General features: G+C 37.5%; 1 pseudogene; it reads right to left on the bottom strand.

Moving 5' to 3' along the window:
* Nucleotides 1-15,483: 15,483 nt before the first annotated feature.
* LOC148641310 (uncharacterized) lies at nt 15,484-18,827 on the bottom strand (annotated as a pseudogene).
* Between the last annotated feature and the right edge of the window lie 7,152 nt (nt 18,828-25,979).

Below are 25,979 nucleotides of genomic sequence, written 5' to 3'. Positions count from 1 at the left end.
CATAGCTTGACATCAAAGCTGTTACAGATCTATGGTCCCTGACTTGCCATCTACTCATGTACTGCCCTGCTGGTAGTTTTTCTCACTAAAATAACTTTCTTTGGTTCCATAGCTTCAGGCAAGAACTGGAGCATATCCTTCAGCTCCTCAATGTCATGATCGCAATCCCCTCCTCTTAAGGGTGCTCCAGCGCTTCCTTGTTTTCTCCCATTACCTGCACCTGTTCCCTATTTCCGTTCCCTCTTAAAAGCCAGAAGCAGACTTCACTCCTGGTTCCTCAGTGGGTTCTGCGTCGTGAGAGCCCGGGGCCCTGCTGCGCCTGGCTCCGTTTCATTTTTAACCTTCGGTTCCTGATTCCCTGCCCCACCGATTCCGACCTGGTTCATGGTTTTATTTCCTGGATGGATCCCTTGGCTTTGGACACTACCTTCTGTCTTGGATGACCCGTTTGGATTTACTCATGGATTGTTCGCCCCGGATTCACTCTCCCTGGACACCTGCACCCCTTGGACACGCCCCCTGTCTCTATACCCTGTCCTGCATGACTTTTTCCCCAGTGTTTCTTCACAATTCCGGATCATGTTGTCTGCATAGGACCCGGAAAAAACTCTCTGTGACACTCAATATAGGTCTTGACATTACAACCAGGCATTATCAGATCAAACATTTCATTGTCTATTGCTAGCCCTCTAAATTAGTGGAGGTTAAATCCACTGTCTTACCTACAAAATGGATCAAGGACAGGACAGATACACCTAAGCGTCCGTTATAGGGCTCTTTCTGATCCACTCGGAGATCCTAGTCTAGAGATTCTCTTAGCCCAGGCTTCCTGAATGCCCTTGTACCCTTGGCCAATACCAGAGACACGCTTGCCCTGCTTGAGATCTCTGATTTCTTGCAGGACAGAGTCTAGTTCTTCAATTAGCGTGTCTCAGTTATTCATTAGTCTTGTTGCATATTGCAAATTTTCCAGTTTGATTTCCTGTTCATACAAGCTTACCTGTATCTCTTTTCTGGCCTCCTCCATGACAGAGGGTCTTCTATTTTCTATTTTCACTAACGCTTCTTTGAGTAGTTTCTGATTATGCCAAATATTTTGAATTGCTCTTTTTATATTCCTCCAGTTTCTGAGCTTTTGACAACTCAGCCAGTGTGAATTCAAATTTATCTAGAGCAGTTTAAAGCTAAACTGGATAAGACTGGGACCCTTTCTTTTTAAACTAGGAAATTGCCCCGGCTGGGTTTTCTGCGTGGGTTTTTTCAATCTGAAATCTAAAGTCAGACTTCTTAGTACTGTCCCTGTAACCAGGATTGTCGCAATCAGAGATCTTAATTATAAACAACTGAACTTCAGATTATCTGGCAGCCATTTCTATTTTTCAGGGAAACAAAAGACTCTTTTTAGAATGTAACCTTTGAACACACCTTACTACAGTTCTATAACAACTATCTACCACAGTAGCATAAAAGGTAACCCATATTTATAGTGTAGCTTTAAAGAGCAGGGGCAGCTGGGTTCATTGTTTTTCTACATACAGAACAGCAGGGAAGCATCTGGGCTTTTCTGTAACCTCTACACTGAAATCCTGTGAAATCCAGCTTGCTCCTATCTTAGAGAGATTTTCAATTTATCCCTGAAGCAGAAGAAGTTTGGAGTGTCACAGGAGGAAATGACACTCTCTTATGGATCTGTCATTGAGACTGTTGTGCTGTTTCCTATCACTGTGTGAGATGGCAACACTTCTGCCCAGGACATGGAATAGCTAGAGAGGGCAGTGTATATCACCTCTAAAACTCATCTTCCCTTTGTGGATTCATTCTACATCTCTAGAATGAAACACAAAGCTCTAAAGATGCTCGCCGGCTGCTTCCACCCTGCCCAGCCTCTGTTTACCTTCCTCCTCTCTGGTAGTGCTTAGGTCTGTTAAAATAAGGAGTACAGCTTCTGTATCAGCACCTGCCCAGAGGCTGTGAGATGTGTGAACACAGTTATATAATGTAGGTTAAAGGAAGACATTATTACTGGAGTATATAAGGATAGTATGTGATGTGGGAATGTTATTATTGGTTTTATGTTTGTACTGTCGTATATTGTACTGATGTCTTTCGCTTGCATGAGCTGACCAAACCAGACTCGATGCAAATGGTTATTATGGTAATAGAAGTGTTGAACTTGAGAAACTGTCGAGCAACACAGTACAAGCAACAAGCTTAGCAGCTAAGCAACCACTTAGCATGAACCTACATGAGAAAATATTCAAACAGAAGCCAGTTTCAGTCTATTTTCTTTACTGAGGAATAAAGCCAGCTGTTGTTTATTTGTTATCAACGAGGCTCTTTAAGGCCTTTACCTTCAATTAAGCTCAAATCCCCCAGGAATCTCTCATGTATCTTGCTGGAGAACAGGCCCAGGTTTCATCAGCAATGACCCATGACTGAGAATTGCCATGTATTTTATGTGTTTTTCCAGGTATCCTGTATATCATCTGGACTGTGTGTGCCATCTGTGGTATTAAAATACTCCCTCTCAATTTCAGCATTTATTTTTTTTTTGTTTGGTTTCTCTTTTGTTCTTAAGGAAGATAAAGGTGTCTCTTGGAATCTAAGATCAGGTTGGAGGTTAGTTTTAGGACTTTCACTTTCTGCAAAGACTGATGGGTCTGATTCTCATGCTAAGTGGACAGTTAATCAAGTCCACAGAGAAACATTCAGAGTCAGGATGTTACAGCCTCCCTCTCCTATGTCTGTGAGGGTCTGGGTGTGTCCTGAGAAAGACCTCTGCTGTTCTCAGACTGGAGGACAGAGAAGCAATTCACTCTCTCTGATAAATCTAATATTTTACTGAGAAGATGCTCCAAAGCTTGTCCTTCTCCATAAAAAAAACCTGGGACAAATACCCACACATTACATAAAATATATCAATCACATAGTATTGAGGACAGAGCCACAGCAAATACTTCACTAAACACACTTTTCCTGCTCATTTGACATGATCCAGAATTTGACATTTCTTAAAAGACCTATCGGCCCGACTGTAGATCCACAGCAAAATTGTAAGCTCTAGTAAAATATGATAATTTGGGGCAGCAAGCACAGGTTTCTCTCAAAGGGGAGAGCGCACCGTCTCCAAGACTTGTAAACAGTACTATGCTCATTGCATGGACCATGGACTAAATATCGAGGAGGTAAGGTTTTAAAGTGATTCTCTGGTGCAACATGCCTGACTTACAACCCAGTCTTAGATATGCTGAGTTCTGAAGGCCTTCAGTACACATCATACCAACATCCCATTAATGCAGGCTCTAAATCAATGTCACAACTGCTACAATGTTACTGCTACACACCTGTATATGTACAGTATACACACCTGTACATGGTTTTTGAAGGAGAAACAGGCAGTGGGTCTAACCTTGTGATCTTGTGTGTTGCTGTACTTCACAACACTATCTCTGGCCCATCTGGAGCTAAATCCTGATCCTGATTATTGCCCTGGGCAAGTACCAATAAATCACAGGGGCATATATATAAAAATCACTGTGTTGAAGCTGGAGATACAAGACAACTGCCAACACTGAATACACTTTTCCTGCAGCCAAATTGTAATCTCTAGTAAAATACAGTAATTTCTGCAGTAAGTACAGGTATGTGTCAAAAAGCATAGTGCTCTGTCTCAGAGGCCTGTAAGCAATATTTGTTCATTGCATTTTGCAATGCTTTTCACATATGTTAATGTAAACCAATCTTAAGTGTTGTTTATAAAACAAAACTAATTAAAATAAAGGCTTTTGTTTTTATCTTATATCACAGAACAGAACATTTTTTGTAGTTCAAGCCCACAATGTGTTCTAATGCAATACAAGAACTAAGGAAGAATATCATGGGAATGTCAGTATTGGTTTCCTCATAAAAATGTATTCCATTCATTTCATTTCATTTTTTTAAAGAAACTTACATTACTATCATAATTCCATTGAACTTGAAAAAAATCTAGCACTGCTATAAATCAAATAATAGAGAATTGAAATAAAAACCTGCCCTCAAAGTAAGACATTACCAACAACGACCACAAGGTACAAATATTGTTCTTACAAGTTAAGAATGACAAAGCTGTGATAAGGTAAAAGGAATAGAAATGTATTGAATTTGACAAAATATTGGGTTTTTTTTCTAAATGAAAAAGCAAAACTGTTATGCCTTTTGTCTTGCATGGTTTTGGGTAGTCAGTGATGATGAAGAAGACTGAGTGTTTCAGGTTTTCTTTTGTAGTTAGGTAAGCTTTCCCTTACCTTCTTGCCAGCTCAGTTTTGTTTGTTATTTTCTTTTCTTTGGCACCACTCTAGTTCCCTTTCCTGTTTGTTATTGTGTCCTATTACTTACCAGTCACTTATTCACCTTAAAATAATCACTTTTGCACCAACACTTGTTATCACGCTTCCTTCACCAGAACCCACCTGCATCCACAAACTATCCTAAATGTTACACTCCTTTAGCCTTTGATATGATCCAGAATCTGTAATTTCTTAAAAGACCTGTCAGCCACACTGCAGATCTGCAGCCAAAATGTAAGCTATAGTAAAATGTGATAATTCGTGAAACATGCATGGGATTCTCAAAGGGTGTCACAGTGCTCTATGTCAGACACCAGTAAGCAATACTTTCATCATGCATTGAGCAATAGGAACTAAGTATACCAGAGGTAAGGTTTAAAAGTGATTCTGTGGTGCAACATGCCAGGCTTACAGCTAGGTGTTTGATATACTGGGCTCTGAAGGCCTTCAGTGGAAATCATACCCTGTAGATTCCACAAGCCCCGTAATGCAAGCACTTAATCAATGTCACTCCTGCTACAATGTGCTTGCTTCATACCTGTATATGTTGTTTTTTTTAATGAGAAACAGTGCAGTGGGGTCGACCCTTGTGATCCTGTGAGTTGCTGTACTTCACAACACTGTCTCTGGCCCATCTGGAGCTAAATCCTGATCCTGATTAATGCCCTGGGCAATACAGAATCACTGCAAACACTTCACTGAATACACTTTTCCTGCTCCTTTGACATGATCCAGAATTTGTCATTTCTTAAAACAGCTGTCGGCCTGACTGCAGAACTGCAGGCAAAATATAAGCTATAGTAAAATACGGTAATTTTTGCAACAAGCACAGGTATGTGTCAAAAAGCATAGCACTCTGTCTCAGAGGCCTGTAAGCAATACTTTGTTCATTGCATTATGCGATGTGTTTTTTCACATTTGATATCAGATCTTAAATGTTGTTTATAAAACAAAACTAATTAAAATAAATGCTTTTGTTATTATCTTGTATCATAGAACAGAAAAATAATTGTATCTCAAGCCCACAAGGTGTTTTAATGCAATACATGAACAAAGGAAAATAATCATGGGAATCTCAGTATTGGTTTCCTCAAAAAATGTATTCCTTTCATTTCATTTTATTTTTTTAAAGAAACTTACATTACTATGATGGTTCCATTGAACTTGGAAAAAAAATCTTAAACTGCTGAATGCAGAAATCAAATGTATAACATTAAAATCACCTATTAGAGAATTGAAATAATAATCTGATATCAGATCTTAAATGTTGTTTATAAAACAAAACTAATTAAAATAAATGCTTTTGTTATTATCTTGTATCATAGAACAGAAAAATAATTGTATCTCAAGCCCACAAGGTGTTTTAATGCAATACATGAACAAAGGAAAATAATCATGGGAATCTCAGTATTGGTTTCCTCAAAAAATGTATTCCTTTCATTTCATTTTATTTTTTTAAAGAAACTTACATTACTATGATGGTTCCATTGAACTTGGAAAAAAAATCTTAAACTGCTGAATGCAGAAATCAAATGTATAACATTAAAATCACCTATTAGAGAATTGAAATAATAATCTGCCCTCAAAGTTAGACATTACCAACAATGACCACAAGGTGGGGATTTTGTCCTCCCGTGTAAAGAATGGCAAAGCTGTGTTAAGGTAAAAGGAACAGAAATAATAATTGCTTACACTTATATAGCGCTTTTCTGGACACTCCACTCAAAGCGCTTTACAGGTAATGGGGACTCCCCTCCACCACCACCAATGTGCAACATCCATGATGCGACGGCAGCCATAGTGCACCAGAATGCTCACCACATATCAACTATCAGAGGGGAGGAGAGGAGAATAATGAAGCCAATTCATAGAGGGGGATTATTAGGAAGCCATGATTGGTAAAGGCCAATGGGAAATTTGGCCAGGACACCAGGGTTACACCCCTACTCTTTTTGAGAAACACCCTGGGATTTTTAATAACCACAGAGAGTCAGGACCTCGGTTTTACATCTCATCCAAAGGACGGCGCCTGTTTACAGTATAGTGTCCCCATCACTATACTGGGACATTAGGACCCACATGGACTGCAGGGTGAGCACCCCCTGCTGGCCTCACTAACACCTCTTCCAGCAGCAACCATATTTTTTCCCAGGAGGTCTCCCATCCAGGTACTGACCAGGCTCACACCCACTTAGCTTCAGTGGGTTGCCAGTTGTGAGTTGCAGGGTGATATGGCTGCTGGCTGTAATTCAAGTGTATTGAATTTGAAAAAAATACAATAAAAAATAATATTTCTAAATTAAAAAGCAAAACAGTTATGCTGTAGCGTGGTGTCGCTGTTACCTTTGTGCTATGATATAATCTACTATACAAGAGCTGCTTTATTTAGGCAGTAGGAAGTCTGAAGCACTCTAGAGTGTGGAACACTATGTCCTTTGAGACACACCTGTGCATGTTGCACAAATTATCATTGCATTGTGCATTAGGGACTAAATATACTAAAAGTGATTTCACTTATGTCAATTAAATAAATTACTAGGTACTTTATGTGTTTTAAAAAACAAATCTACATGGTAGAACAATGTAGGTAAGGGAAGTCGGGAAGTCAGATCCATAATTTGGGATAAGGATTGGCTCTAAGTGCTGGGTTGGTTGGGCTAGGGTGTGAAGCTGGGCTGCTTTTGTTTTTATTTATCTTGTACCATAGAATAGGAAAATCTTTGTAGTTCAAGCCCACAAAGTGTCCTAATGATGCAATACATGATCTAAGGAAGATTATCACGGGAATATCAACATTGTTTTCCTCATAAAAATGCATTCCTTTCATTGTATTTTTTTAAATAAACTCACATTATGTATAGTAGTAGTCTTCAATTTTTTTTAAAAAATCTAGCACTGCTGAATGCACAATTCAAACAAATAAAAATAAAATCACCAAATAGAGAACTGAAATAAAAAAAAAATCCTCAAAATAAGACATTACTAACAATGACCACAAGGTGGAGATATTGACCTTACAAGTTAGGAAAGGCAAAACTGAGAAAAGGTCAAAGGAATAAAAATCTATAGAAATTGTTTTAAAAAAATTCTAAAAAAGCGAAACAGTTATGCTGTAGTGCGGTTTCGCTGTTACCTTTGTGCTATGATATAATCTACTATGCAAGAGCTGCATATGTTTAGGCAGTATGGAACTCTGAAGCACTCTGGAATGTGGAACTCTGTTCTGTTGACATTGCCTGTAATTAATACCTGAGACAAATACCCACACATGACATAAATATATCAATCACATAGTATTGAGGGCAGAGCCACAGGATCACTGCTAAACACTTCACTAAATACACTTTTCCTACTCATTTGACATGATCAAGAATTGATCAAGATCATTTCTTAAAAGACCCATTGGCCTGAGTGCAGATCTGCAGCCCTCTATCTGAACTTGAACTTGAACTTGAACTTTATTGCCATATGTAACCGGTACTGGCACAATGGAATTCTTACTTACAGAAAGTCGATTGTAAAACTCGATTGTAAAACAAGTGTAAAAAACAAGACAAAGTGCAAACAGTGCATCAAGACAATGTACAAACAAACAATAGACAATTTGCAAGTAAACATGTAGACAGTTTGAATGTAAACAATACAGACGTGTAAACAATGACTGGAGATGTGCAATAGATAAGAAATCATAAAGAGGTAGATGGTGATGGTGTAGGCGTGGTCCGAGGGGGATGGCTAAATGTGTTCGCCAGTCTCACTGCTTGTGGATAGAAGCAATTGAAGAATCTAGTGGTAAGTGTCCGTATGCTCTTATATCTCTTGCCTGAGGGCAGTGGGGTGAAGAGCTCATGCCCGGGGTGGTGACTGTCCTCTGTGATGGCCAGAATTCTACCACGGCAGCGGTCCTCATAGAGCTGTTAAATCTTGGTGAGACCGCAGCTGATGATCTTCTGGGCCATATTGACCATTCTCTGCAGTGCCTTTCTTTCTCGCAAAGAGGTGTTGCCATACCACATGGTGATCCCATTGGTGAGGACGCTCTCGATGGTGCAGCGGTAGAAGTTCACCAACACATGTAATGGCATCCCCGATCGCTTGAGGCACCTCAAGAAATAAAGGCGCTTTGGTGCGTCTGACTGGTGCGTGTGAGAGGGTTTGCGGCACGCGGTGCCTTGTCCAACCGAGACTCGCGCCCAGCCCCACTTCACATCCCAGCCCCACCGACCCAGCACCAGCCAATCTTTACCCCAAATTATGGATCTGACTTTCCGACTTCCCTTACCTACATTGTTTTACCATTTCAGCAGCCCTTCTCGCACACCCACATCGGAGCTCCCCCTCCCCTTCTCGTGGGGGAAGGCAGGAGTGAAGGACAGGGTGCCGGAGGGGTTAAATCCATCATCTGCAGCGGCAGGGGTGGGATGGTCAGCAGGCAATGGGCAGCTTCGGCTAGTGTCTAGTAGCTGAGTTTGAACTGGTGTGGACCAGGGGAATTAGACTGTTTAATTAAAACAAAGCATCGCAAAGGCCAACAGTGGGTGTATGCCATAGACCTTATCTACAATGACTGCATTTTATGTTCATTTTAGCCATAAACTGTTGAAAATAGTTTAATTGAAAAAAAAAATTAATTCAGAACACACAGTCGATTTTGTAATTGTGAGGCAATTATCAACTATAGTGGCTCTTATGTATGTCTGAGCTGTGATTTATGATCAATAGAGACCTGTCACTTACACAAAGGACATTTTTCACTCTAACAGGTGTCACTTCCCAGCAGAGTCTGTCACATTCTTGAAGGATTTACTGCATTGGAGCAGATAAGCAGCCTCAGTCCACTGCAGCTTTTAAATGTGACAGGTTTCTCATAGTGTAAAAGCAATAGAAAAGTGCAACAAATGGAGTTCTTGAAGTTGTTCTTTCATTGTGTCTTCAACAAAATCATATTAATGTGCTTCTGCTGTTTTGTAAAGTCCGCCTGCCACTCATCTCCAGCCATGTTGCACTGATTGCACTTCATGAACGACACCGTTTGTATTCACCCAGAACAGAACGCACAAGATGATATGATATGGGCCCTAACCCTCTATAAACCCTAGAGTTTTTTTTCTCCTTACTAAGGAGTTTTTGGTTTCTCTCCTCTGTTGTCTTCTGGTCTTTTCTATTCTGTATTCGCAACATATATGGTCACTTGCTTTCTTAAGTGCCTTGGGCAACCTTGTTGTAAAAGGTGCTATATAAAAAATAAATTGAATTGAATTGAAGATGAGTTGAGAGAACAATTCCTTAATCTTTTTAGTGAAGTTTTCTGAATAGGTTAAACACTAAATAACTTTTCTGCTATTTTATAACATAATTAAGAAGTTGGAAGTTTGATTAAAAACACATTTTCAGATGTTTATCTTTAAAATCATGTTTAAAAATGTAAGTTGTCTCTTAAACAAAGGTCATTTTTGTTCACTGGGACAAGTGTCTCCAGATAATCAGTTAAGCAACCTAAAACAATTGATGATTGTAAATATGACAAGATTGTCATATTGTAAAAGCTACAGTAAAGTGTAAAACATATAGATGTTGAATTCTTTTGTTTTTGTCTTCAACACAAATATATGCAGATCTTATCATTTATGTTAATATGAAGATCTTATCATTTATTTTACTTTTTAGTAGCAGCCGTCTGCCAGTCAAGATGCCAGGAGGTACATGATATGACCCACAAGTACTTAATGATGCAGAGAAGAGCATATGGGAAAAAGAAAATGACATTTATCTATTAACACACCCAGAAGTCAGAAGATGGGTGATGGGACAGCATTTTCAGACGCTGGAAGTTAAATTGACATTTTAGAAGTGATTCTTTGTGTTTGGCTTCAACACAATAATATGCTCACATGATTAATTTTTACATAATGCCTGATATTCATTACAGTCCAGGGTTCCCAGGAGTACACATGCCACAGCCAAAATGTGACTAGCTAAAGTACAGCAGACCATAGAGGAAGAACATTTATGTTTCTGCTCTGAAAGGCACTGGATAAAGGTATGTCACATACTGCTGTTCAGCTGCTGATTTTGTGCAAAACATTGCATATGAAAGATCAGTGTCAGCATTCTATGCATTTCAGACATGAGTATTATATGTATAAGTATATAGTATACATAGTTTTAATAACTGAAAAATTGTAATATCGCATAGTTTGCTTTGATTTCCTCCAGGGGCTCTGGTTTCTACCCATCAGTCCGAAGATATATTGGTGGGTGGTTAAATGGATTCTGGTCAAATTGGCCCTACTGTATGTGTAAGTATATCTATCTGTACTTGCGTCTGGCATCCTCAGAAGAGTGCTTTATGTTTTTGTTTCTTAATTTCTCTTGATTACTACAGTTTATTTGGAATAATACATTTGTGATTAATGTTAAGTGTTATTTTAATCAACGGAATGTCAATGAGTTAGTACTTATCCTTAAATAACATGCAGTAAAAATGGACATTTCAGACAGATTATCAGCCAAAGTTTTTGTAACTAAACTGAGATTCCTGTCTTAAACATGCTGCATATGTTTATGGCCGTCTTGAAAAGTGTTTCATCACAATCCAAACATATATTAAACAGATAACATACTCTATAAAGATTATTTATCTTTTGACTATTTTAAGTCCATACTTCACTTGACTTTGGAAATTATGCCATACATATGCCAAATTTTCTGATTTTTCTGGATTACAGGAAAGCACCACAGTCCATGTGATCTTGTTATCTGTGACCAGTGTCGGACCGCTCAGTCAGCACTACATCGTTTTGAAAATTCTTTGGAAACTGGATTCCCAAGATGAAGATTTAACATCATCAATGACATTACTAACATTAAAAAAGTCCTAAAACTAGAGGGGTCTACATCTTACTAACAATCCCCTGAGACAGGGAGGAGATGATATGGTCCATTCCCAATGGTGGCACAAGGGTGAAGTGGTGTGCAATGACCATGATGACATTCTGGCAGTGCTGGCTCAGTTCAAAATCACAAAGCTTTTCCTTTTTACCTGTCATCCCAAAAAGGACACCTTCGGAAGAAGAAGAAATCAATTGAGGAGAAAAAACAATATTGAAAAATAGGGGATACATTTTATAGGGAGTGTAAGGCTGATGCTGAGCTGAACCGTGGGGTAATGCATTTGGCATTTGTTGAAACAATCAGTTGCAGAGGGATCTTGAGAGAAGAGGTGAGTCCAATATCTAGGAAATTCCCTGCAGCACTGGAATCAATGAAGGCCGGAAGAGACCGTTGACATTCGCCCCTGGAAAGAGCTGCTGGAAGTAAGAGCCCGGAGGATATGGGGAGAAAGAGGGCACTGGCCATGGAGAGGAAGTGGGACTGGAGGTTGGATTGACGTTCTTGTAGTCTTAAATCAATTTCATTTCAGACTCGTGAAATGAAAGCCTCCAGGGTAGGGAGATAATTGAACGAGGTGATCCTTAAGTTCATTGGAAAGCCCACGACTGAACTGATGAATGAGGGCATCAGGACTCCAGGGACTAGGGAAGCCAAAAAGCGGAGTTCATCAGCATAATCCTGAAGGAATAAACCTTACCTCTGGTATACTCAGTTCCTATTGCTGAATGCATGCCGAAAGTATTGCTTACAGGTGTCTGACATAGAGCACTGTGACACCCTTTGAGACAATCCTGTGCATGTTTCACGAATTATCATATTTTAATAGAGCTTACATTTTGGCTGCAGATCTGCAGTCTGGCTGACAGGTCTTTGAAGAAATGACAAATTCTGGATCATGTCAAAGGAGAAGGAAAAGTGTATTCAGTGACGTGTTTGCAGTGATTCTGTGTCTCCAGCTTCAACACAGTGAAATACATATATGCACCTGTGATTTACTGGTACATGCCCAGGGCAATAATCTGGATCAGGATTTAGCTCCAGATGCACCAGAGATAGTGTTGTGAAGTACAGCAACCCACAGGATCACAAGCCTAGACCCACTGCAACCAGCATACACAGGTGTGTAGCATAGTACTGCTTACAGGTCTAGGAGACTGAGCCCTGTCCCCATTGACAGAAACCTGTGCTTTCTGGGCAAAATTATTATGTTTTACTAGAGCTTACATTTTTGCTGTGAATCTTCAGTCGGGACGATAGGTCTTTTAAGAAATTACAAATTCTGGTTCATGTCAAATGAGCAAGAAAACTGTATTTAGTGAATTGTTTGCAGTGAACCCATGGCTCTGCCTCAATACTTTGTGATTGATATATTTTATATCATGTGTGGGTATTTATCTATTTCTTTTACCTTTTCTCAGTTTTGCCTTTTCTAACTTATAAGGACAATAATTTTTGTAATGTCTTATTTTGAGGGAAAATATTTATTTCAGTTCTCTGTTTGGTGATTTTATTTTTATTGATTTGAATTGTGTATTCAACAGTGCTAGGCCACTACTATACATAATGTGAATTTATTTAAAAAAAATAAAATGAAAGGAATGCATTTTTATGAGGAAAACAATGTTGATATTCCCATGATAATCTTCCTAAGATCAAGTATTGCATCATTGGGACACTTTGTGGGCTTGAACTACAAAGATTTTCCTGTTCTATGGTACAAGATAAATAAAAACAAAAGCATGTATTTTATTTAGACTTTTTTAAAAACACATAAAATAACTAATAATTTTAGTTAACATAAGTGAAATCACTTTTAGTATATTTAGTCCCTAATGCACAATGCAATGATAATTTATGCAACATGCACAGGTGTGTCTCAAAGGGCACAGTGCTCCATACTCCATACAGAGTGCTTCAGAGTTCCATACTGCCAAAACATAAGCAGCTTTTACATAGTAGACCAAATAATAGCAGAAAGGTAACAGCGATACCGCACTACAGCATAACTGTTTTTCTTTTTAATTTAGAAATAAAAACAGTATTTTTTCAAATTCAATGCATTTCTATTCCTTTTACATTAACACACCTTTGCCTTTCCTAACTTGTAAGGTCAATATCTCCACCTTGTGGTCATTGTTAGTAATGTCTTATTAGAGGTAAAAATTTTATTTCAATTCTATGGAAGCCCGTTTCTATGGAAGCCCGTTACCGACAGGGAGTAAAAAAAAAAAAAGTGCTATGGTATCTCAGAATTGCGACTTAGTATCTCACAATTGCGACTTAGTTACTCAAAATTGTGACTTAGTACATGTATCTCAGAATTGCGACTTAGCAACTCAGAATTCCGACTTACTGTAGCAACTCAGAATTCCGACTAAGCATCTCAGAATTGCGACTTAGTACCTCAGAATTCCGACTTAGTAACTCAGAATACACCAACAGCTACAGACTTCTGGCCGACATCATGGCTATCGGTGGATGCACCAGAAATGCTGGATGGCAGGGATAATAAAGGATAGAGAGACTGTCCGTCAGTTACTATGCCTTATGGACGGGTGAGGAGTAGATCTGCGTGCGCAAAATCGCCTGAGACGCCGGCAGTATTACAGCCGCGGACCAAACTATGTGTGGCATATTGATGGGTATGACAATTTAAAACCTTACGGGATATGCATCAACGGGTGCATTGATTGCTTCTCGAGAAAAATGATCTGGTAAGAAGCATACAAAACCAATAATGGCCCACGAATTATTGCCTTGATCATGGAACCGAAAACACTCACGTTGCTGTAATGCAAAAGTTTCTGCGCGAAATGAATGAGGATAGCACAGAATGTGTCACTCTTGGCCCAAGCATTGGGAATCAGAGAATTGAACGCTGGTGGGCTACACTAAGAGCACAGTGCAGTCAGTTTTGGATGGACCATTTTGAACAGCTGAGAGAAGATGGGCATTTTGTTGACACCTTCATCGACAAATCACTTATTCAGTTTTGCTTCCAAAACACCATACAGGTAAATGTAACATACAGCACTTGTCATTACAGATTTTGATATGAATAGAGAAACAAAATTCTACTGTTTTATACTATTATACCCATTAAAGATCTCTCCTTTGAGTTCCATAAAGTGATTTAGCAAACCTTATTTTAAAACAATTGATTTCTATTGTGTAGGAGGAGCTCAATGAAGTGCCGACTGCCTGGAATAATCACAGAATAAGGCCAGCCCACAACCCTCGCGCTCCCAGTGGACGACCTTCAGTGATGTATGCTGCCCCCAGTTTAAATGGATGATGTGTTTGAAATCACTGACCTTTACTAAAGATTACGTGAAATGGTCCTCAATGGGCTGGACCTTGAGTAGGAATAGGAGAATAGGGGCCTTTGCACTCTCTGGATAAGATAAACTACTTATAATTGTGGGATCTAGGTATAAGGGTGTTTTGTTTTTCTCAAATGCCACAGCAGATGTTACCACTTTTAATGTGTTGTCTTTAGATCTGATTTAACATTGAGTGTGAAATTGGATGAAACAAGGAACAAATGAAAGTAAATGTGCCAAAAGATGCAAACAGTGTAAACAATCTTTAATGGACTATAGATAATGTTCACACATAAAACCAACCCAACTTTGATTTGACAATAACATTATCTAACATTATATGAAATGTTTGACAATAACATTACCTCACCTCTCTCATTTCCTTTCACCAAATGCAATGAAAATAGAGTACAAACAATATTCACTAAATGCAATGCATTTGAACTCATTGAATTTGAACTCATCTACAATCTTGACGTTTCATGAAAATGCCGGACAAAATCCACAAATAGCCAAACTAGTCAAACACAAATGAAAAAAAAATTTGGTTCTGCAAAGTTACCGTGACCCCAAGAAACATCTAACTGAAGAGTTAACGACAAAGATTAATTCTAAATCAAGTGCTGACCAAAGTGAGCACTTACAATTAATCTTTGTCATGAACTGTCCAGTTGTTGTGCAAATAAACTCTGCTGCCATATTGTGACTAAATAACATACAACGCAAAAGTTGTAACATTATCAGACACTACATGGCAGCAGAGTTCATTGGCACAAAAGTGCTTGGTAGCTTAGAGAATGCACATGGCTCAAAAAAGAACGTGTTTATTAAACTGCATCACCATACTTTTTTGAAGGTGAAAAAACATCCATTAGTTTCTCACTCAATATATGAACAATGTCTAATTTGGGTAGTCTGTAGGTTGACAGACTAAAATACTAAACTATGTCCATTACCCATATATTACTTTCCAAAATTTTGTTAATTTCACACCTGAAGTCAGGATAGCTATCATAATGAATAGACACTCTCAAATAAAAGCCATATGTATGTGCCATAAGTCTTCTTTCAAATCCTTGCATATCTGTGAAGTCAACAGTTACAATCTTGCCAAGAAAGAGATCTGAGCCTGTGCAGAACCTCAGGAACAGAGACTGTTTCCTTCCATCACACTCTTGCAGGTATGTTGTAATATGCTTTGATATTTCCTTTTCCCGTGCATTCATTGTGCAGGGAATCTTCAGTGACCGTATGATTTTCCTTGCCGTTGGCTGCAAGTTTTCATACACAGTTTCAATTTCCTGAAGGGCTTTGCTGAGGGGAGCGAGTACACTTTCCCACTGTTCGATAACATAAGCAGGCTCTTGAATAAGGGTTTTGTGAGCCAGTTCTTGCAGAATTTGTTCAATGTTGTGTGCATTTGGCACTCTTCGGCAGCTGTAGTTGTCCAAGATTTCCAGTATTTCATCTTGGTCAGAACTGTTGAAGTCTCTGCGACAACATTCCAAGGTATAACGGTCAGATTCTGAGACATACTTTAGAAAATTGTCAACAAGATCACGCTTCACATATCCAAGAGCTGCCTGTTGCAAGATTACAGGAGCAAGCTTGATGGGCAAACACTTCTCTTTCTGCCAATCAAAAGAAATAATTTTACCTATACTCTGCCACTTTTTCTTGCCATAGTCATCTCAGAGAAATGGTATCTTGAAAGTGCTGCTTGTTGTGCATTGTTCATAGAATTCAAGCCAGAAGTCAGAGAGGCAATCTCTGAGAACGCCTCCATCATCATATCCATTCTCATATTGCCCATTTGGTAGTAAAAGCTTTACTTGAATTTCTGATTGAGTATATGAAAGGTGTTCATCAGTGAAATGTTCAATAAGCTCAGATAGTATCTGGCTGCGTTGGACAACAAGGATTTTTTTGTCTGGTTCCCTGAGTTCTTGTGCCAGAAGCAAAGTGTCTTCTAGATTTTGTTGTACCAACTCAGAGAGGTCTCCATTGAAAATTGTAATGATATGCTATCCTCAATATTTTCCCCAGTAAACATGGTAGAACTTTGTTGAGCTAAACTAGAATCGTCTGTGACATCTGCAGGATAAAATTGTGCCACGTCATCACTGCCTAAGTTCAAATCATTTCCAGTATTTCCAACATAGATGACATCTAATGTTTCTAATTCCAATGGTGAATCAATTTGTGAGTTTGTAAAGGGAAAATCCTGTGTGTTTTCCTGTGAATGACCTGCAGTGTTTGATTCTTGCTGTGTCTCCACACCACTACTGTCATGTTTCTTTTTGGTTGACAGATAGAACCTCATGATAGTTAACTTTGAGGCTTCATATTGAGCTCCCACTGTACTGTCCTGATCTAAGGAAACTCCTTGGTAATTTGTCAGATCCACCTCAAACTCAGAAATATTGCATTCTTTCCATCTGGGAAAAACAAACATATTGCCTCCGCTATGAGGTCTTTTTTTTTCCAGTCCTTTGAAACACTTAACTTTCGTGTTCCACCACCCTTTTTGGTTCTCACCTGGATATAGCCTCCTTTTCCTTCATCATACAGCATCCAGCCCAACTCTGTGTGTTCACCTCTTGATGATGAGTGATGTTTTCTGGATGCTTACACTTTTTTCTTTTATTCAGTTTTGACTTCAGTCTATCAAAAAGCTTTGATTTCCTACTGTTGGGCTCTTTTCATGTCTCCTACAATATCCCATCACTGCCAATCTGTCTCCATTAGACGGCAAATAATTCCTCGTCTGTTCATCTGTCATTAACATCAGGACACTGGCATCAATCTAAAAATGAATAGTGTATTATCAACTTTCAGTTTCAAAATACCATACTTAAAGCATCATTTTATGTGGATCAATATGCTGATACTGGTTTAAGGAAAAAGGCAATTCGGGATTGTTGAGGTATGAAGTGAACATATCTACTATACATGAAAATATCAATATACTGTACAGTACTGTGCAGAAGTCAGAGACCACCCTTGCATTTATTTAATTTCCAGTTAACACAGCCATTCAGTGCAAATTATTTAGTTTTTGGTGTCAGAAAACAATGCAAGAAAAATATATTTGACAGAAAAGTACACTAAATATAATATCAAATCTATCAGTATTTAATTTGTCCACTCTTTACTTTTGTGCAACCTTCAGGCACTCCAAGTCTTCCATCCTTCCAATCAAACAGGTTACAGCTGTGTCCTCCCAACACAAGTTGATCCTAAAACTGTCACTGACATTATATTAGAACACTTTCTATTAAAAGTGACACTAACATTCAAACAACTACCCAAACACACCATAGCTGCCTTGCACATGTCTTTGTCATGTGCATCTGAAATGGCTAGAGGCGATATTTCTGATAAGATTAGCTATAAAGAGAATTTGCTTTCATTAGGAATATATAAGTCAAAGGAAAATAGGTGAAAAACAAGAGTTTCCAAAACTGGAGTCAAAAATTACTACAATATATAGAGAAAATGGGACTCCTAACAATCGTGCAAGGCCTGGTAGACATCACCATAGAAGTTAACGTTTTTATCACTCTCGCATCAGATCTGAAAAAAATCCACAAGTGTTTTTGTTAATATTTCCATTGTAAGAAGACAACACAAAGCTATGGGTCTGAAGGGATGTGTAGCTGTCAAAAAGTCACTATTTGAAAAGGAAATAGACAAATAAGAAGAAAATTTGCCCTAGAACACCAAAACTGGACACTTGAGATAAGTGAGGTTTTCTGGACGATGAGTCATTGAGTGGATTTGGATTTGGATCGGCAGAAGCAGAAAATACAATCAACTTCTAAGACTAAACTTTGGAGGTGTTTACAAGAAGCATGAAAAAATATCCCAGTGGATTTATTTGAAAAACTCAAAGAAAGTCTCCTGTAAATAATGTAAGCTGTAATAAAGGCAAAGGGTGGACACACTAAACAATGAAAGATTTGACATGATATTTAGTTGTGGATGCTTTTGTGTAATTTTGTGTTAAATATATGTTTCCTGGAATAATTTCTGACATTGAAAAATAAATTAATTGCACTTAATGGCCGTTTTGACTGGAAATTAAGTAAACGAAAGGGTAGTGCTGTTAATATCTACAGTAGGTCAGTAGGAGTAAGTTATAATAGACATTAACACATTCATTCTGTTAACTACCTTTTCTTTCTTTATTTTTTCGATAGTGGACTCTGGAATGTCCATCTCCCTGAGGAAATCGATAAGATCCTCCATCCTGCAATTGTGGCCTAGGAAGCACACATGGGACAGTGGTGCAGCCTACTGTTTGCCCTGACTCCAACGACATGCATAATAGTACATTTAGAAGTAGTCCAGGATAGGCAATGATGACCGACACTTGCCGCAAACTTGCATTCACAGGGTGCACATACAGTAGGTCACACCCCAAGGGTATGTGAATGACAAATGTAGAGTAGGCTTTTCAATTTAATCAGACTTGTCACATATAGTATGCATACACAGGCAGCACCTCACTCAACTAATCACCGTCTATAGAACACCCGGTTAGCCTGAGCTCAAAGATACAGATTTGAAACAGTCTGAACTCTGCAGAAAGTTATATCTCCTGAAAGAGGGTTGGTCAATACTAACCTATTGACTAGTTTTAACTTACTCTACCTTGTAATCATCTTAAGAGCAGCTAACTTATCAAAAAGTTACAGAAAGCTGAATCAAACCACAGCTGTAAAAACATGTTCTGTACACCTAAAATTGATAGACAGATACTTTATTGATCCCGTGAGGGAAATTGCAGTGCAACAGCAGCTTAACACAGACAACACAGCCACAGTGTAATGAAAGACACAATAATAATAATACAATACATACAATACAATACAATCAGTACAGTGAGAAGTGCACTAAGACTTGTTACTCACAGTCCAGAACACACAAAGAACAAACCAGAACAGAACAGTACACAAAAAAGTCGTATTGCACAATATGACTATAAATATAAATGTATTGCACAGGTCCCTGGCATATATTGCACAAAAACGGTTGTAAACAGGAAAATACTGTTCAGTCCAGAAGCGGGTCACTGTCAATGACCTATATAACTAAGTTTTGGAATTGTTACTAACCACACTATAATGTCTTCATTATGATAACGGTTGTTTTGTGCATGTCACTTGGTAATTTACAGCCTTAGGAAGCCGAAAAGACCGGATGGAGGGTTTGTAAAAATTAGACCGTTGTGCCTATCAAAGTCCCAAGCTCCCATGGCAAGAAGTTTGCGACAGTTTAATGTAGCCTGATCATGTTTAGTAAACATAAACATGCTTGTGATCCTGGTATGTTTCTGAGAGATTCGCAATCACAGAATTGTATCTGAGCAATTAGATGGAGAGATACTGGGGTTTGGCCAAGTACATTATCGGAAGGATATTGAAAATAAATAAGCATATCAAATCTCTTAACGTACAAAGGGGGAGAGTAAACAAAAATAATAAAAGACGTTCCCTTTAATGTATGTCTGTATTGTTAAGGGTTCATTAATTGTATTGAAGCAAATTTATGTTTTGATCGTGAATAGGCAACCCCAGAATGGCTCGCGTAGAAGCTCATAGCACCATCCTCATATGGTCCAAAGCTAGCTATGTTCTGGCGCCAGAAGTGAAGTCAAAACTGTGAGATATTAAGTTGGAATTCTGAGTTACTAAGTCGGAATTCTGAGTTACTAAGTTGCAATTCTGAGATACCATAGCGCATTTTTTTTACTCCCTGGCGGAAACGGGCTTCCATACAATTCTCAATTTTGTGATTTTATTTTTATAGATTTGAATTGTTCATTCAGCAGTGCTAGATTGTTTTTAAATTGAAGGCCACTACTATACATAACGTGAGTTTATTTTAAAAATTAAACGAAATGAAAGGAATGCATTTTTATGAGGAAAACAATGTTGATATTACCGTGATAATCTTTTTTATTAGTATCATAAGGATACTTTGTGGGCTTGAACTACAAAGACTTTTATGTTCTATGGTGCAATAATTTATTTAATAAACATAAGTGAAATAAAAACATTTTAAAATCATACTTTTAGTATATTTAGTCATTTATGCACAATGCAATGATAATGTGCGCAACATGCAGAGGTGTGACTCAATGGGCACAGTGCTCCATACTCCAGAGTGCTTTAGAGTTATAATAGAGTACATAATAGTACAAAGGTATCAGCGAAACCGCATTACAGCATAACCGTTTTGGCTTTTCCTTTAGAAATAAAATTCAATGCATTTCTATTCCTTTTACCTTATCGCAGCTTTGCCATTCTTAACATGGGAGGTCAATATCTCTACCTTGTGGTCATTGTTGGTAATGTCTTACTTTGAGGGCAGGTTTTGACTTCAATTCTCTATTAGGTGATTTTAATGTTATAGATTTGAATTCTGCATTCAGCAGTGCACGGTTTTTTCGGGTTCAATGGAACTGTCAAAGTAATGTAAGTTTCTTTAAAAAAATAAAATGAAATGAAAGGAATACATATTTATGAGGAAACCAATACTGACATTCCCATGATATTCTTCCTTAGTTCATGTATTGCATTAGAACACATTTTGAGCTTGAACTACAAAAAAAAAATCTGTTCTGTGATACAAGAAAAATAAAAACAAAAGCATTTATTTTAATTAGTTTTGTTTTATAAACAAAACTTAAGATCTGATTTCATTAACATAAGTGAAAAAAATTGCAAATGCAATGAACAACGTATTGCTTACATGCCTCTGAAAGGGAGCACTATGCTTTTTGACACATACCTATGCTTGCTACAAAAATTACAGAATTTTACTAGAGCGTACGTTCCCTTTGACAAATTCTGGATCATGTCAAAGGAGCAGGAATAGTGTAATCAGTGAAGTGTTGGCAGTTGTCCTGTATCTCCAGCTTCAACAAAGTGATATATATATATATGCTCCTTTGATTTATTGGTTCATACCCTGGGCAATTATCAGGATCAGGAATTAGCTCCAGATGAGCCAGAAATTGTGTTGTGAAGTACAAAACCCACAGGTTCACAAGCCTACCCCTACAGCACTGCATCTCCTTCAAAACCCAACATATACAGGTGTATAGCACCATATCTATTTCATATCAAGTGTGGGTATTTGACCCAGGTATTAATCACAGACAATGTCAACAGAATAGAGTTCCATACTCCAGAGTGCTTCAGAGTTCCATACTGCCTAAACATAAGCAGCTCTTGCTGCTTATCATACCACAAAGGTAAGAGCGAAACCGCACTAAAACATAAGTGTTTCGATTTTTCAGTTAGAAAAAAAAAACAGTATTTTAAAAATTTAATGCATTTCTATTCATTTGACCTTTTCTCGATTTTGCCTTTCCGAACATGTAAGGACAATATCTCCACCTAGTGGTCATTGTTAGTAATGTCTTATTTTGAGGGATTTTTTTTCATTTCTCTGGTGATTTTATTTTTATTGATTTGAATTGTTTATTCAGCAGTGCTAGATTTTTAAAAGGCCACTACTATACTTAATCTGAGTTTATTTTAAAGTTGAAATGAAATAAAAGGAATGCATTTTAATTAGGAAAACAATGTTGATATTCCCTTGATAATCTTCCATAGATCATGTATTGCATCATAAGAACACTTTGTGGACTTGAACTACAAAGATAGGAAAAAAAAAACATTTTCTCATTTCTCACCTTTTCTCATTTTTGCCTTTCCTAACTTGTAAGGACAATATTTCCACCTTGTGGTCATTGTTAGTAATGTGTTATATTGAGGAAAACTGTTTTCTCTTCTCTATTTTTCTCTATATTTCAGTTCTCTATTTGGTGATTTTATTTTTATAGATTTGAATTGTGCATTCCGTGGTGCTAGAGTTTTTTTTAATTGAGGCCACTACAATACATAATGTGAGTTTATTTTAAAAATAAAACAAAATGAAAGGAATGCATTTTTATAAGTAAAACAATGTTGATATTCCTGTGATTATCCTCCTAAGATCATGTAGTGCAATATACGTATATATCACGGCGAAAATACGGCTATACGTATATATACGTCGCTGCAACGTATAATCAACTTTGAATTGCAACCGTAAAATCAACGACATGAATAAACACATATATAACGTCGAAAAAACACATTTAACACAGTGCCTGGGCTTTTTACTGTATATATTGTAATTAGGAGTATATGGCAATCTGCATAGTGTACGAAGTAAATTATTTTTGCAATAATTCATTTATTTACTATATTTATTACGATATTTATTATATTTATTATACAGGTTCTGAGTTGTTAAGAAAAAATAGTTGTAAAACCAACAGAAAGCACAGACTACTATAACTAGTCCTACTTATATAACGATTTGAAGTATAAGGATAAACTACTGCAAGGAATCGGTCCACCTGAGCAAACAGGATCATAATGTTGACACTCAATAATGACACTGATATGTGCCATTCCTGGACGGATAGCCCTCCTGCACATCAAACAGTCCGAGTGACTATTAGTGTCAATTAGTGTTGACTGACCATTGACAAAGTACAACTATTCTTTAGGGCGCAAGTTAAGTTAAGTAAATCCTTTTGCCCAAAACTGAAGGGGCAACACTCCTCTCTCCCCCCGTGACGCCAGGCCTGTCCCCATCCTATTCCATAATGTCATTATATATAATACCATAAAACAGTGACCGATCCTTACTAACTGCATGTGTTAAAATTGCACATCAGCACATAGCAGGGGGCATAAAGCCGCGATGTATTATCAATGTTAAATTTCAACCATAATATCGACAACATTAATAAACGCATACGTTGAGAAAATATCTAACCCAGCATATTTTCCGGTTATATACCACAATGCATTGCTAGTATTCGTTGGTCACCATTTTGGCCACGTTTTTCAATCGTAGAAGAAATCCCCAGATATCTCAGCAATCCTCTTTTGACGACTGAGTATAAATAATAATAATAATAATAATACTGAATACGTACAGATCTTACTTAATATTATTTTGATTAAAATAGTACGTTAATAAGCAAAAAATGGCACATAAAAATAGTGTGAAGGGGAAGATGACACAAAATCGTTTTGCCGTTTCTCTAAATATTCTTATTCTATGTTGTACTTTCAAACTTTGGGTACTCTTTAATTTGGACAGACTTTATTGCTCAACTGATATGATGCAAGCCAAATTTTATTAGTTTATTTCAGCTTTGAGCTTATCCAAATGGATAAACATTCACCATTTAGGGGTAAGTACAGTGGGGGAAGCATCTGTGCTCAAGCAAGCATAATGGTCACAGTTCAGCATGTAAAAGCTGTTAGCAGGCTCCATCTGTCCTCAATACTATGCGATTGATATATTTTATGCCATGTGTGGGTATGTGTCCCAGGTATTAATCACAGGCAATGTCAACAGAACAGAGTTCCATACTCCAGTGTTCTTCAGAGTTCCATACTGCCTAAACATAAGCAGCTCTTGCTTAGTAGATTCATAGCAAAAAGGTAACTTATAAACCGCACTACAGCATAAATGTTTTGCTTTTTCATTTAGAAAACAAACAGTATATTTTTTCAATTGAAGGCCACTACTATACATAATGTGAGTTCATTTAAAAAATAAAACAAAATGAAAGGAATGCATTTTTATGAGGAAAACAATGTTGATATTCCCATGATAATCTTCCTAAGATCAAGTATTGCATCATTGGGACACTTTGTGGGCTTGAACTACAAAGATTTTCCTGTTCTATGGTACAAGATAAAGAAAAACAAAAGCATGTATTTTATTTAGACTTTTTTAAAAACACATAAAATAACTAATAATTTTAGTTAACATAAGTGAAATCACTTTTAGTATATTTAGTCCCTAATGCACAATGCAATGATAATTTATGCAACATGCACAGGTGTGTCTCAGTTTTATTTTTTAAATGAACTCACATTATGTATAGTAGTGGCCTTCAATTGAAAAAATATACTGTTTGTTTTCTAAATGAAAAAGCAAAACATTTATGCTGTAGTGCGGTTTATAAGTTACCTTTTTGCTATGAATCTACTAAGCAAGAGCTGCTTATGTTTAGGCAGTATGGAACTCTGAAGAACACTGGAGTATGGAACTCTGTTCTGTTGACATTGCCTGTGATTAATACCTGGGACACATACCCACACATGGCATAACATATATCAATCGCATAGTATTGAGGGCAGAGACACAGGAACACTGCGATGGAGCCTGCTAACAACTTTTACATGCTGAACTGTGACCATTATGCTTGCTTGAGCACAGATGCTTCCCCCACTGTACTTACCCCTAAATGGTGAATGTTTATCCATTTGGATAAGCTCAAAGCTGAAATAAACTAATAAAATTTGGCTTGCATCATATCAGTTGAGCAATAAAGTCTGTCCAAATTAAAGAGTACCCAAAGTTTGAAAGTACAACATAGAATAAGAATATTTAGAGAAACGGCAAAACGATTTTGTGTCATCTTCCCCTTCACACTATTTTTATGTGCCATTTTTTGCTTATTAACGTACTATTTTAATCAAAATAATATTAAGTAAGATCTGTACGTATTCAGTATTATTATTATTATTATTATTATTTATACTCAGTCGTCAAAAGAGGATTGCTGAGATATCTGGGGATTTCTTCTACGATTGAAAAACGTGGCCAAAATGGTGACCAACGAATACTAGCAATGCATTGTGGTATATAACCGGAAAATATGCTGGGTTAGATATTTTCTCAACGTATGCGTTTATTAATGTTGTCGATATTATGGTTGAAATTTAACATTGATAATACATCGCGGCTTTATGCCCCCTGCTATGTGCTGATGTGCAATTTTAACACATGCAGTTAGTAAGGATCGGTCACTGTTTTATGGTATTATATATAATGACATTATGGAATAGGATGGGGACAGGCCTGGCGTCACGGGGGGAGAGAGGAGTGTTGCCCCTTCAGTTTTGGGCAAAAGGATTTACTTAACTTAACTTGCGCCCTAAAGAATAGTTGTACTTTGTCAATGGTCAGTCAACACTAATTGACACTAATAGTCACTCGGACTGTTTGATGTGCAGGAGGGCTATCCGTCCAGGAATGGCACATATCAGTGTCATTATTGAGTGTCAACATTATGATCCTGTTTGCTCAGGTGGACCGATTCCTTGCAGTAGTTTATCCTTATACTTCAAATCGTTATATAAGTAGGACTAGTTATAGTAGTCTGTGCTTTCTGTTGGTTTTACAACTATTTTTTCTTAACAACTCAGAACCTGTATAATAAATATAATAAATATCGTAATAAATATAGTAAATAAATGAATTATTGCAAAAATAATTTACTTCGTACACTATGCAGATTGCCATATACTCCTAATTACAATATATACAGTAAAAAGCCCAGGCA

Source organism: Lepisosteus platostomus, chromosome 24, assembly GCF_059453375.1.
Source record: "Lepisosteus platostomus isolate fLepPlt1 chromosome 24, fLepPlt1.hap1, whole genome shotgun sequence".
Classification (NCBI taxonomy): Eukaryota; Metazoa; Chordata; class Actinopteri; order Semionotiformes; family Lepisosteidae; genus Lepisosteus; species Lepisosteus platostomus.
Note: the sequence above shows the minus strand (reverse complement) of the source record. Positions and strands in the feature narration are given on the sequence as shown.